Raw genomic sequence first — 13,553 nt, 5'->3', positions numbered from 1 at the left:
ATGCTCATAAAATGTTTAAGTACTGTTTATTGAATCAGTCCTAGAGATTGAATTGCAATTCCAAAATGTGATTTCTGCTATTTCCAAAACATGACCCCTACTTACTGGCATGAGAGGAAACTATTCCAGTGGATATATTTGGGATTTTAATTGAAAGGATATTGATGTTTAGTGCTGTTTTTTTTATTTTTATTTTTTTATTCTGAACAGTAAGCTGATCCACAACAAAGAAAGCATTTAGCAAAGAAACCAAATACATTTCAATATATTAGCATGCTATATCGTTCAGTGGATGATTCCTGCATATATCATAAAACCTCTCTCTCTTCTCTAAAATATAATAACAGAAAAAGAACCCAGAGGAACTCATCTTGAAAGAGAAAATACCATTTTCTTATTTTTAGCAATGATAATCCTCCATGACTGGTGATCCCTGCAATACCATCCTCCTCCTCCTCCTCCTCCTCCTCCTCCTCCTCCTCCTCCTCCTCCTCCTCCTCCTCCTCCAGTGTGAGTTGATGGAGTAAAAGATCTCACCCCTTTATCCCCCTTGGCTCCGGAGATTCTGCATCCTTCACCATACACCATCCCTTGCTTTTCACAGGGTGAGGGTAAACTGTAGTGTGCAGAAGGCCCAAACCCCCAGCCTGCAGTCTCTGTTCCCTGTTTATCATATTAGCCTGTGCCCTTGAGCATTTTGCAGCCAGACTCATCCTTTGAACTAAGGAGAAAAAGCAGACCAGGCGACTATACCATAAATCATGAGGGTTTAAATTCTGACAGTAAATGGCCTTGTGCTAAACCATCGCCCTGCTTCAGAAAGGAGCGTTTTGATTGGCTGTGTTGGTAGGCTTGTGTTCCTTCCATGGCTCCTCTTCCAGCCTTGAGAGAGATCAGAAAAACACAGTCCTTTATCATTTTCTCTTTGGCTATGAAAACTAAATGAATATTAGCAGCACAATATGTTGTGTGATAAAATCATGTCGATGTGAGAGTCAGCCATGAAGAGCTGGGTGAGCCAGGATCAAATTAACATCTAGAAAGGCTTAATTACACCAGTGCAGGACGAGCCATTGTTCAGAATAATTAAGACAGTTTGAGTGTCATTACTGACTCCCATAGTTATAACTTTGCAGAAGAGACAGTCTGTTGAGCAGAATCACTCTTGCAGGAGGCAGCCAGCCAAAGCACTGAATGTGACACTGGCCCTGCTGACCTCCATACTTCATCCCACCTGCAAATGAATGTCTTACCTTCTGGTGGCAAAATTCAGCCCATTCCTGTAGTGGATTCCAGGGATATAGAAAGGCAAAGTCCCTTCCCTTCCGTTGGACCCCATGGATATTATTTTGTTAAAAATGTGTACAGTATAGTAAACAGACAAATAATGTTTTGATCCCATTGGAATTGAGCCATTTCTTACACATATGATGTTCGTCAGTTTAAAATATAATTTTGCAAGTCACGAAAGTCTCAGTTTGTCGTAGGTTTGTCTTAGTACCACTTTTTGTGTGAAACCGCTCAGTAAACTAGATATCTCGTCTTTCAAAATATACGTTACCTTGCACGTTAGCTAGCTAGCTATGTCCCACTACACATGTAACGTTGTCTTACCTGATGTGTTTTATCCAGCGTCTTTTTATCAGCCAGCCAGAGTCACAGCCAAAATTGTGATCATCCTCCTTGTGTCAAGTGGCCTGTAGTGTTATGTCATGTAGCTCAGGAGAGCTGTTACGTATTGAGTGGAATCAGAATCAGCTGCGATTGTTAGACCGTTGTACAACGGAAGGCTAAAAGGCCTTTCACTGAATGATTTCTTTCCCCTTTATGGAACATAAAAAGTCCCTGTCTCTGACCTGTCTCTGCTTAAGAGTCAAGAATAGATGTCACCATCAGGCTTAGAGGACTGTTGAACAATCAACAGCACATTCACAAAGAGGGCTGTGGAGGGGAGAGGAGAGGCTGGGTGGGTGAGGAAGGGGCGAGGCGAAGAAGACAGGAGAATGAGAGGTGGGTGAAAAGGGAGACCTCGAGCTAATTTAATTAAGTTGAATACAATGGCTACATGGTCTAAATTATGAAACACCTAAAATTGATTGACATTCCTTATTGACAAGGTCTTCTTTTGGCTGCTGCTGAAAAGGGCACTTTGAAAGGATTTCTGCACTTTTGCCAATATGACTTCAGAAAGAATCAAGTCACATACCGCTTTAGGAGATGTGCAGATCTGTCACGATTCAGCAGGAGGACCCAAATTGCAAGACTCTTCCAGGCAGAAGTTCAGACAAACATGCTTATTATTATTATTATTATTATTATTATTATTATTATTATTAGTTCTGACTCTACAACTTACAAACTTACAACTACAAACCTACAAACGAACAGGACTCTCACAGGACAAACAGAGAGACAAACCGACAAAGGACAGAGGAACACCTGAGGCCTGTACTACGAATCAAGATCAACATGCCCTGGATTTCTTTCAGTTATCCGGCTTCACCAAACCTAACAACCGCGGTCCCGCATAACCTGTATCACGACGCTGGTTAACAACTAGTTCAATCAACCCAGGGCTTCCCAATCCAGCGGCGCGCGCGTTCACATAAAAGAGGCGGTGTTTGCGCAGCACAACCAATCAAAAACATCTACCAGAACCGCATATTTTACATAAGAAGAGCAAACTATAATTCTACATAAATATGAAGAACACAGACATGGTTTTACAGGCAAAATGCAGGAAGGAAAGTTGGCATAAAAAGCCGACACTGTTTTGCGTAAATCACAACGCTTATCCAATCAATATCACTTCCAGTGGTGTAGTCTACGTGATAGCTCCAGGATGTCTATATACCCACTTAAAAATGCCCAATGACACATAACATACTTTCGATTATATTTTTGATAGATTTTGAATTGTTAACCTCCTCCTGCTGCCTTGATATTCTACCAACGGGCCTTTTCAAAAATGTTGCAAATTGTTTGGCTACAGATCTTCTACAGATTGTAAACACGTCTCTTCTCTCAGGTATCTTCCCACAGGCCCTGAAAACTGCAGTCATTAAGCCACTCTTAAAAAAGAACAATCTAGACACGTCACTAATGAGCAACTATAGGCCGATATCAAACCTTCCATTTTTAAGTAAAATCATTGAAAAAACGGTTTCTCAACAACTGAACCTTTTCTTGTCACTAAACAACAGTTTTGATGCATTCCAGTCGGGTTTTCGACCACACCACAGCACTGAGAGAGCTCTTGTTAAAGTCTTTAATGACATCCACTTAAACACAGATAGTGGCAAAATTTCAGTCTTGGTATTACTTGATCTCAGTGCTGCATTTGATATGGTCGACCATGACATATTATTAGACCGATTGGAAAACTGGGTTGGCATTTCTGGCTCAGTACTGAAGTGGATTGAGTCTTATTTAAAGAATAGGGACTACTTTGTGTCTATAGGGAATTATACATCTGAGCATACAAATATGACATGCAGAGTTCCCCAAGGCTCAGTTCTGGGGCCTCTCCTGTTTAACATCTACATGCTTCCACTGGCTCAAATTATGGAAAACAACAAAATAAGTTACCATAGTTATGCGGATGACACACAAATTTATATAACCTTATCGCCAGGGGACTATAGTCCAATACAACAACTGACTAAGTGCATTGAACAAGTTAACGACAGGATGTGCCAGAACTTTCTTAAATTAAATGAAGAAAAAACTGAGGTGGTTGTTTTTGGAGCAAAAGAGGAATGATTAAAAGTCAGCACTCAGCTTCAAACGATAATGTTGACAACAACAGATTTCAAAATACTTTTGCTGGTTTATAAATCACTAAACAGTTTAGGGCCAAAATACATTTCTGATCTGCTAGTACACTATGAACCACCCAGACCTCTCAGGTCGTCTGGGACAGGTCTGCTTGTTGTCCCCAGAGTCAGAACTAAACAGGGGGAAGCAGCATTTAGTTTTTATGCTCCACATATCTGGAACAAACTCCCAGAAAACTGCAGGTCTGCTGCAACTCTCAGTTCTTTTAAATCAAGGCTGAAGACCTATCTATTTGATGTTGCCTTTCTTTAAATAACTTCATTTCTTATACTGAAGTTGCATTGTTGACACTGTATGACAATCTATATAAACATATAAAGAGAAATTCCTATTTTATCTGCTTTTATATATTTAACTGTTTTAATTGCTCTTCAATGTTTCATTTCTTATACTGCACTGTAACTTTTATTCTTGTATTTTATCTGTTTTAAATTTTTTAATCTGTTTTCATGTAAAGCACTTTGAATTGCCCTGTTGCTGAAATGTGCTATACAAATAAAGCTGCATTGCCTTGCCTTGCCTTTTTTCTAAGGTAGCCTATTTTTTTTTTTTTTGCATAAAAGTGTATCGGAATGCAGGAAATGAAGTCGTTGATGCTTAAAACTTCCCTGGGGGAAGACACCCAGACCCCCCACTATGATATGCCCCCCTCCTCCCCAAAGGCAGATTCTGGCCAATATACAGTACAGTACACCCACTATAATAGCCAACATTAGACTAGTCACTTTCCCATCAGTCAGGTACAAGAGCTGACCATAATTACACTTTTGCTTTCCATGAACTGTCGTTGCTTTAGCCTTTTATTTCAGTTGCAACCCCAGCAGTGGTAAGCTGTGAGAGAAAATAAAAAAATATCAAAACAATTCTAACCGATGTGCGTATTGGCAACACACGGCTGAAGAAGCCGACAAATAGCCTGTATGTAATTCCCTCCGCTTCAAGTCTATATCTTTCATAAATATACCCATCAGGGAATGTTAACGGGGTTGTCGGTCTCTAAATGTTTTAACTTTTCTGAGCACACCTCTCTCTCTCTCTCCGCCCACCGAGCTCCAGCTGATCTTCTAAGAACAGTGACGCCGTTTTCAGTCGAGTATTGATTGGTCAGTAGGCGGTGCTTTTACACCGGTTGATCTCTAATCTCCAACATAACCTGCTCCCGACCAGGTTAGGCGTTCAGGATAAGTTACCACGGCGATTGAACCCGATAACAACTAATCCACCTTCGTACAGAAAACCCTGGGTTGAACCTGAAGTTAGCTCGTTAACGCCAAATCTTGCTTCGTAGTACAGGCCTCAGGAGTAGAAATACACAAACCAATTAACAGGAAGACAGGGGACTGGACAAGACCATAATTGGGAACAGGTGAGAGCAGAAACGGAGGGAAACTAACAAGACAGGAAGTGCAGACCATATAAGGGGATGGGCGGAGACAAAGACACATGACAGACAGGTAACCACAGAGCACATGGGAAACAGCAACAAGCACAAAACACAACACAATATACAAAATGGCCACCGGAGTGGCACAAAGGCAGTGAGTCACAGCAGGATCCTGACACAGATCAGTCAGGCATTTGGTGATGCTGCCATTCACTCCTTTTGCCTGTCAGCACTGCAAAGTTACAGTACAATTTATGTCAGTCCCCTTACAACAGAGAGAACTACATGTGTAAAAGAACTATCATGTGAATGAGGAACATACAAAACAGGTATCATTCATTTAAAATTAAAAGTCCAACAGATCTGTCAAACCTTTCAAAAATTCAGTTTCAAATCACTGTTGCCAAAATGAAACCATTTAGTAATCTTACATGGCAGCTGTGGTTAAGGTTTGGTTGAGTTTAGGATAAACAATGACTTGGACAGGGAAAGATCATGGTTTGGGTTAAAATAACTAGTTGGATAAGTTCAAACCTGCAATAGCACATTTTTGTGCAAAGCTGTGAACACAACATTGACGTATCACCTTTTAAAGTCAACCTCCACCCACAAATGTGTTTCACTCATGTTTATCTCCCCTAAAATATCTGACTTTGACTATACTGATTGTATCTGCAATGTTTGTTACTAGAGAGGTGTTTTCCCATTCCTCTCCTGAGGGGGAGATGTCTAGCTAACAAGCTAACAAACAACATAAACAAATAAAAGATGCTAACTACACTTACAATTCTGATACGTCTGCTATTAAAGCTGTCATTTTGTTGTCCCATTCAACCACACCGACCCCTTCCCTCTTTACTAAATGGCTAACAATAATAATATAATAATATATATATAAACATATGTTGTTTTGAGGTATTTTCTGTTGTTTTTCTAAAAAGTGACATCATTGGGAGTCAGGTAGCCTATCTGAAGCAGGTTTCACAGAGGCTATAGTCTTTACATAAATGAAGGAAGCAAATGCTAATTGATGACTCACTTTCATTACAGAGGTGGATCCTTTTGCTAGCTATTGTACCTTTGATGTTTCCTCCTCAGGTGTTTCACAGGGATTCATGTTTTAGTTGCAAAATGTGCAAGATTTATGTTGCATGTAATTGTGTGTGTGTGTGTGTGTGTGTGTGTGTGTGTGTGTGTGTGTGTGTGCCTCTTTGGCTGTGTCTATGAGTGTGTGTAGCCTAAGCCAAACGCTCTAGTATGTCAGTATGGAGGAGGAGAGAACCCAGAGATAGTGTAGGAAGGAGGAGGAGGATGTGAGAGGGTTGTGCAGGGGAGAGGAATGACCTGTAAAGGTGATGGGTGAGTGATGGAGTGTGTCTGCGGCCATGGTGAGACTACTGTAGGTGTGTGTGTGTGTGTGTGTGTGTGTGTGTGTGTATGTGTGTGTGTTTCTAAAAAAAAGTGTGAGGAAGAGACGGACAAACGGGGAAAGAAAGAGGCAGTGTTTTTGAACATCCAGTTCTGCTTCCTTTCTAATCCTGGCACAGCCGTTGGGATTAAAGGAGGCAGTTAAACTCTGAATATGTCATGATTTGTATGTGTCAACCAAAAAGAAACTGAGATTATTAGCATGCTCCTTTCTGCTGTGATGATTAAAAGAGTCAGAAGTGTTTGTTGTTTTACTTGTTGACCCATATCTCCTGTTTCCTGTTTACCCAATTGACCGTTTGAAATAGTTCACCAAAAAACAAGATAGTTTATCAGTCCCTCCAGGATTTCGCGATGTCGCAATCGTGCCTATTCACACAAATTCAACTAATCACCGTGACTTTGGTGTGACTCACAATTTTGACCAATCACTGCAACTTTTCCGCAAATTTGACCAATAACCGGAGTTTCCCGCGACTTCAACCAATCCCAGCAGTCCCACGTGCCAGACTTTACGTCAGTATAATGTGACTCTGAGTGCCACCAAAGCCGGTCTACGGAAAGCCTTTCCACTCCCTATTCAGCCCCATTGTCCCGAATCTGGTTGCAGTTCCACCAGAGTTCCACTGGGGGTGATCGCGGTCCAGTGCAAAATGAATGGGACTCTATGGAGCTAGACAGCTAAATTTGTCTCTTTCGCCTGATTGTCATTGAAAAATCTCAGATTTGATTGTAGTTTTTGAAAGTTCAACATGGATTATTGATCGAAAGTTGAATGAACGAGCACTTATGTCCTTTCGATTTCTTACAGGTTAAGTTGTTGCCCATAACACGCTACCATTCTGCTAATGAATGCTGATTGGTCAGTGAAGGACTGATTACGATCGGAGATCCCGCTTGACAGCATCCTAAGCGGAACCAGAATGTCAGAGTGAATATTTTGGCGTGGTCTTTAAAACATTAGCAAACCTCTTTCTAGCACGTGTATTGACAGGGAGAGCCTTGAGTCGATGACTCAAGAGAAAAAAGGAAGCAACTCAGAGCTTGCCGTAAAGCAGTATCTCTGGCCGTATATGTGTATGACGTCATTAACATAGGCTTTTTAGAACAAAAAAAGCCACTTTAAAAAAATCTAACACCCAGCAGTGTGTATTTTCTTAGCCTCCCCTTTCGAATGCAACATTCAAATTACTAGACAAAAAATGATATCCTGAGAAAAGTGGATTTTGAGGGGTATAGCTCCATAGAGTCCCATTCATTCTGCACTGGTCTGCGAGCGCCACCTATATGGAACTCTGGTGGAACTGCAACCAGTTCAGAAGCCGGAAGTAACGAGAGAGTGGAACTTCTTCCCTTATTAGAAATTCTTTGGTGCCACTGACCAAGCGGGAGTGAGAGAGAGCTTGTTTCCGATATGAAGACGAGCCTCTCGCATTTACCAACAAAACGTAGCCCTACAGCGAAAGACCGTGCAAAACATTTCAGACCGTCCTGCCAACCTGTATACATTTTAACATCAATGTACACTGTAACGTTTTTTTCACTCTAAAGTCAGTGGCTGCTGTTTTAATCCTGTCGGCTGTCTGCAGCGGGGCTGCTGCTCATACAGTTCCCCCTGCTACTGACGTGCACACACACAAACACACATGGTGGATGCAGGAAAAACCGGAGATGAGACGACACGATGACCTAAATTGAGGACAGCTACTCTCGTTATTGTAAGTTCAATGATAAGTTAAAGTCCAATAAGTACTTTATCAAACTGTATGAATGTGTGTCCCAGGCCAGGATAGGAAATTAACTAACAATGTAAAGATCAACAAGCCACTGACTCATATGTTCAAATTTGATTCATTCAATAAATTATTATTTTTGTCTTAAATCCACCAGCCATTTTTATATTATACCAACATTTGCAGCATCCTGAGCCTTTTTGGAAAGGTTACTAGGAAATCTCAACCCAGAGTAGTTTTATTCTCACCGAAACAAGTTTCCTTTTTATTTTTAAAGAACTATACAAAAAAAAAAAATCACAACTTTTTTTGCAACTTTCACTGTCTCCCGCAACATCATTGCAACAAACATACAAAAGACATCACAACTTTTATCGCAATTTTTTACAAAAGCTCCCGCAAAATCAGGCATTTTGGACCGCAACAATCTAAAAAAAAGGCCGCGAAATCCTGGAGGGACTGGTTTATCTACCTCTGTCTGAAATTTAAGAATCCATTGTTTCAATAACTACCAAGATTTTTTTGTGAGAAAATATGCCCATCTCAACATTGTAAACTGCATAGGCTACAGTATGTGCCGTGCAAGAAAGGAAAACTTGACAGGCATCAGAATGGTAACTGCTCTGAATGAGACAACATTGCTGTCAAATCATAAAATATGGTAAAGAAAATCCGGATGTGGTGCATATTCTTTCATTCGTTTTTTCCAGAGTTCAGAGTTTTACATTTACCCTATTTTGGGAGAAACTGATCTTGCTTTGTGAAATAGTGTGACTAACTGGCTGTATCCAATCAGTGTGTGGAGTGACCGTAGTGAAATGTCTTAAACCACACAGAGGGAGTTGCTGAACGAATTCAGTAATTCCCACATGAGACAGATCTTGCACTCAAAGAGGTGAAATCCACTTCCATAATCCCCTGCCAAAAACTCAGCTGGAAAAATGAGAGAATTGGTTTTCTGCAGTTAGTTGGCTGGAGCTCCAATAAGGATCCTATACTGTTTCTCTCTCTGGTTCCCCCACTGACACTTTCTCCCTTCACCTCCCTCCAAAGCCCTAAATCACTCTGACTGTGGATGTGGACAAGCACACAGTTAATAAACCTAACAGCCAGTAGGGAAATGCTAGTGTTGCCTGTGTGTGTGTGTGTGTGTGTGTGTGTGTGTGTGTGTGTGTGTGTGTAAGGTCCACCTTTGTACTCTACTGTATCTATATATAGAGTTTTCTTGGCAAGAAAAAGCACCCTTTCTGATACTAATAGCAGCTTGAATTGATAAATCCATCCACCATATATTCCAGAGCCATCTTGAAACCTCAAACATCCTTCTATCGCCACAGTGGAGGAACAACTGTATACTGTATGTGGGAAGATATTTCTCAGTGATAATATTTAACAAAGCTACAAAGTGCTGAAGACATGGTTCATTATCTGAAGCACAATGATGATGAGGCATCAAAGCCAAAGCCAGATTTAGGCATGGATGTTCTGTGCTATGCCACGGCTGAGAGGTTGGGTCACACAGTTTGATATGCAGGTGCACAGAAGCCCCAGGTTTTCTACAGCAATCAGGCAGCTCTCTTGTCAGAGGTGTACTGAAGCATGACACGTAAAGACACACACATGAAACACACACACACGTCCCCTCTCGCCAGCCATCCGCCACAGGACGGCTGATAAAAATATCACAAGCCCTATCAGGCAATTAAACAGGGAGACTCAGCAGAGTGTGTTGGCTGCTTAATGGCTTTGGCCTCCCCGCAGAGGAGCCAGTGTGACTAGCCATCAGGGGGGCTACAGACCACTGATGGAGTGGGAAATCAAAAGGTGGGTGAAGCAGCTACATTGGTCTCAGTGAATAGTTTTTCTGTCACGTGGTAGAAGAAGACTGCTCAGGGAGGTCTTACCACATACTGAGGAAATGTTTATTCATCATCAATGTAAATAAACAAACTTTCAACATTACTTTTTATGTATATTATGTTGGTACAACTTTTCACTGAGTCATAATTTATGAATTGTCAAATAGAGGGTTTATTAATGGTTAATGAATCATTAGGTAATGCTGCCATGTGTCGGTAATAAGCCATTTATGAGGTTAGCGCTTGGGTTGCCAGGTTGTGAAAAATCCTCCACCAGCCATGGGCTCATCCTCAAAACCTTTGAATTTTTAGCTTCTTTGTAGCTCTTTACAAAATGGTTTCTAAGTTAAAACTAATGGGTTTATAAATAATGTATTATCAATGCCTTAAACATTTGTAATAAGGCCATTAATAACCAGCTCTGATACTGCTCTGTATGCAATGTTAAGGAATTACGATTCCTCGAGTTTTATTAATTATCATTTGTACATTTTTCTGTATGCAGTGTTCAAAACTGTCTCACACTGTTCTTTGAGCTGTGATATTGAGATGCAGTCAGAGGCCCATGTAGAGGTTTTGCTTACTGTGACAGGTGCAGGTACATTCCTGGGCTCTTGGCTTGGGTACCTTATGGAAATCTGTCTGTTAACTAAGTAAATATGACAGCCTGTCACTGGTGAAGAAGACAGCATCTCTGAATGACCGTTAAAGGAAAAGCTATGTATATGAAATTATATGAATACATACAAAAGCTTGTCATTGGTCACTGAGCCTTTTTCATTTGTTTAGAAATATATTCATTTGGCAGTTTTCGAACGAGCATAGACTTCTTGTTTTGTGACAAATATAAAACCACTATGCTTCTCTATGTTCTTTGGGGGTTGCTGTTAAAAACTGATTTGGTAAGACATGTTACTTTTTTAATTTAATTCAATTACATAAAATATATCACCTTAACTATCCCTGTGTTTTCTGTGCTCTGATTATCCCTAACAGCAGCACCACAGTCCGATGTCCCTGGACAACCATACAGCAGTTTATTATCACATCTGTGCATGTAGACGTCATACCCCTGATCCTGCTTCACCTCAAGACATGCAGAACACCATGGAGGTGATGGACCTACACTTCATAATGGACATTATCAGCTGGGCAATAGAGGTTGGTATCTGCCCCATGGCATGTTTTGGCTCCTGGCATGTCTACCACTCTCACCTCAGCGGAGGCTCTGTGATGGACTCCATATCGCCTCACACAATCTCAGCCAGCCCATACAATGTTAGATGGAGACCATAGACTGTGATAGAGACACGTCTTTTTGGTTTTGTGTGTGTGTGTGTGTGTGTGTTTTTGTAAGAGATATACAGTAAGAAAAAGGAGACAGAGTGACAGTGTGTGTCCCATGTTTCTGAGATTCAGGCTACAGTTAATGGAGACAGATAGTACTTACTCCAGTGGAACAACAGCAATGATAAACTAGACACCTTGTGTATAACTCAAACAGAAATAAACATTCACCACTGGTGGAAAACCTTTTCTCAAATGGCTTTCTTTGTTGGTTGGAAAAACCTCTTTCAGCTCCATTAGGGTGTAAACATTACAGAGAAGATCAGACATATTTTAGCACATTTGTAATCATGAAAACTCACCTTCGTAAACCCATTCTCCTCAGCCTGCAACTTTGGTCAGAGTAATAATAACTGATATTACGTGGTTTGTAGGAAGGATTACACCACAATGAGACATTGCAAGTGTTGCATCAAATTAAATCTAGCTGGCTGCATCTCATTTCTCTGTCTTACCCCTTCCCCTTACCCCTTCCCCTTAGTTTTGCACGTTCACGTGAGAGTAAGGGCTATCCCAGTTCCCCTTAGTTTTAAGCAAAGTCGCGAGCTTACTTGAAAGCAAGGGGTACCCAGAATACACTGCGCAGCCGGCAACAACGGCGATCAGATCGACCAGAGAGACCCATAAATGTAAGTATTTTCAGCTTAAATAATTGATTTAAAAATTACGAAAGTCTTGTTTTGTGGTCTACACAGTCCTGTACATATATATTTGCAATCATGTTCTTAATTGAAACATTTTTAAAAATCGCTAGTTTGCAAATTTCGTTTGATATCAGTGTATAACACTACTTGCTTTGGAGACATTGATATGTGCTTTACATTTACCGTCCTGTATCATACAGGGACGCATGAGGAAACCGAGCAGAAGTTTCTGCGTTCATGTTGTAGCCATTCATTATTGTATTGGTACTGTATTATTGTAATCATGTGTAATTCATTCCTGTTCATGCACCTGTACATTGTTGTTGGTTATGATACAGGACACTAATGAAAGAATGGGGGTTGGAGGGAAAGGTTACTGGCCAACAGGCCGTCAGACTGTGGTCTGGAATTTCCGAATAGCTGTAGTGTTTTTGTTTGTTTGTGGTCTTGTGTGTCTTTTTTTAGTTTTATACATTTGAGTGCCTTTTTTATATGTGTGTGACATGTAAGTTATGGTTCTAATAGTTGTAATAATGTTATGTTTACTTTCTTGGGTAATAAAGACAACTTTTTGTTAACAAAGAAAGTGTTTCTGAACATCAATGACATTCAAAACAGTGATAACTGAAACAGATATACAACACACCATGCAGTGTGTATAGAAATATTTATTGCAAACAGACCTAAGTATGTATGATGACCTAACCAAGTGGTGTCTCATTTCATAGGGGTATGTTTTCACCCCTACCCCTTACCACTCGGTTTCGAGGGACAAGGGCTAGGGGTAAGACAAAGGGGTAGGGGTAAGGGGAAGGGGTAAGACAGAGAAATGAGATTTATAAATGTGCTTGGAGTGTGTTGGTTCGCAGATGTGAAGATTATATCACATTGCTCTGAGGCATATGAGTAGCAGTGTGTACAGTTGGTACAAGTGACTCCTGTCGTATTCAGTGCTGTACAATTAACAGTGTAAAAATTGGATTCAAGAGGCAATGAGGGACTTACTTGCACAATACTGATTAGAATAAAACTATCAACCATATAATAACCAGCCTGCTGACATGTTGCCTAATGTGTCTCTTTGTGTTTTCAGCCAAACATGGCTCACCATGGCAAATGTGGATTTGGCTGACAAAAACCATGGAATGGAAACACATGGAGAGTGGGTCAAAATGAAGAACGCTAACTCAATGTAATAGCTCCATGTTCAACTGTACTCTCTATACATCCTCCTTCCCTCGCTATCAGCACTGACATCCAGATGAAGGGCTGCTAAGTCAGCTCTGGTCCAGCCTGCTCTTGCTCCTCAGCTCAGCCTCCC

The sequence above is a fragment of the Sander lucioperca genome, chromosome 3, assembly GCF_008315115.2.
Source record: "Sander lucioperca isolate FBNREF2018 chromosome 3, SLUC_FBN_1.2, whole genome shotgun sequence".
In the NCBI taxonomy this organism is placed as follows: domain Eukaryota; kingdom Metazoa; phylum Chordata; class Actinopteri; order Perciformes; family Percidae; genus Sander; species Sander lucioperca.
Note: the sequence above shows the minus strand (reverse complement) of the source record.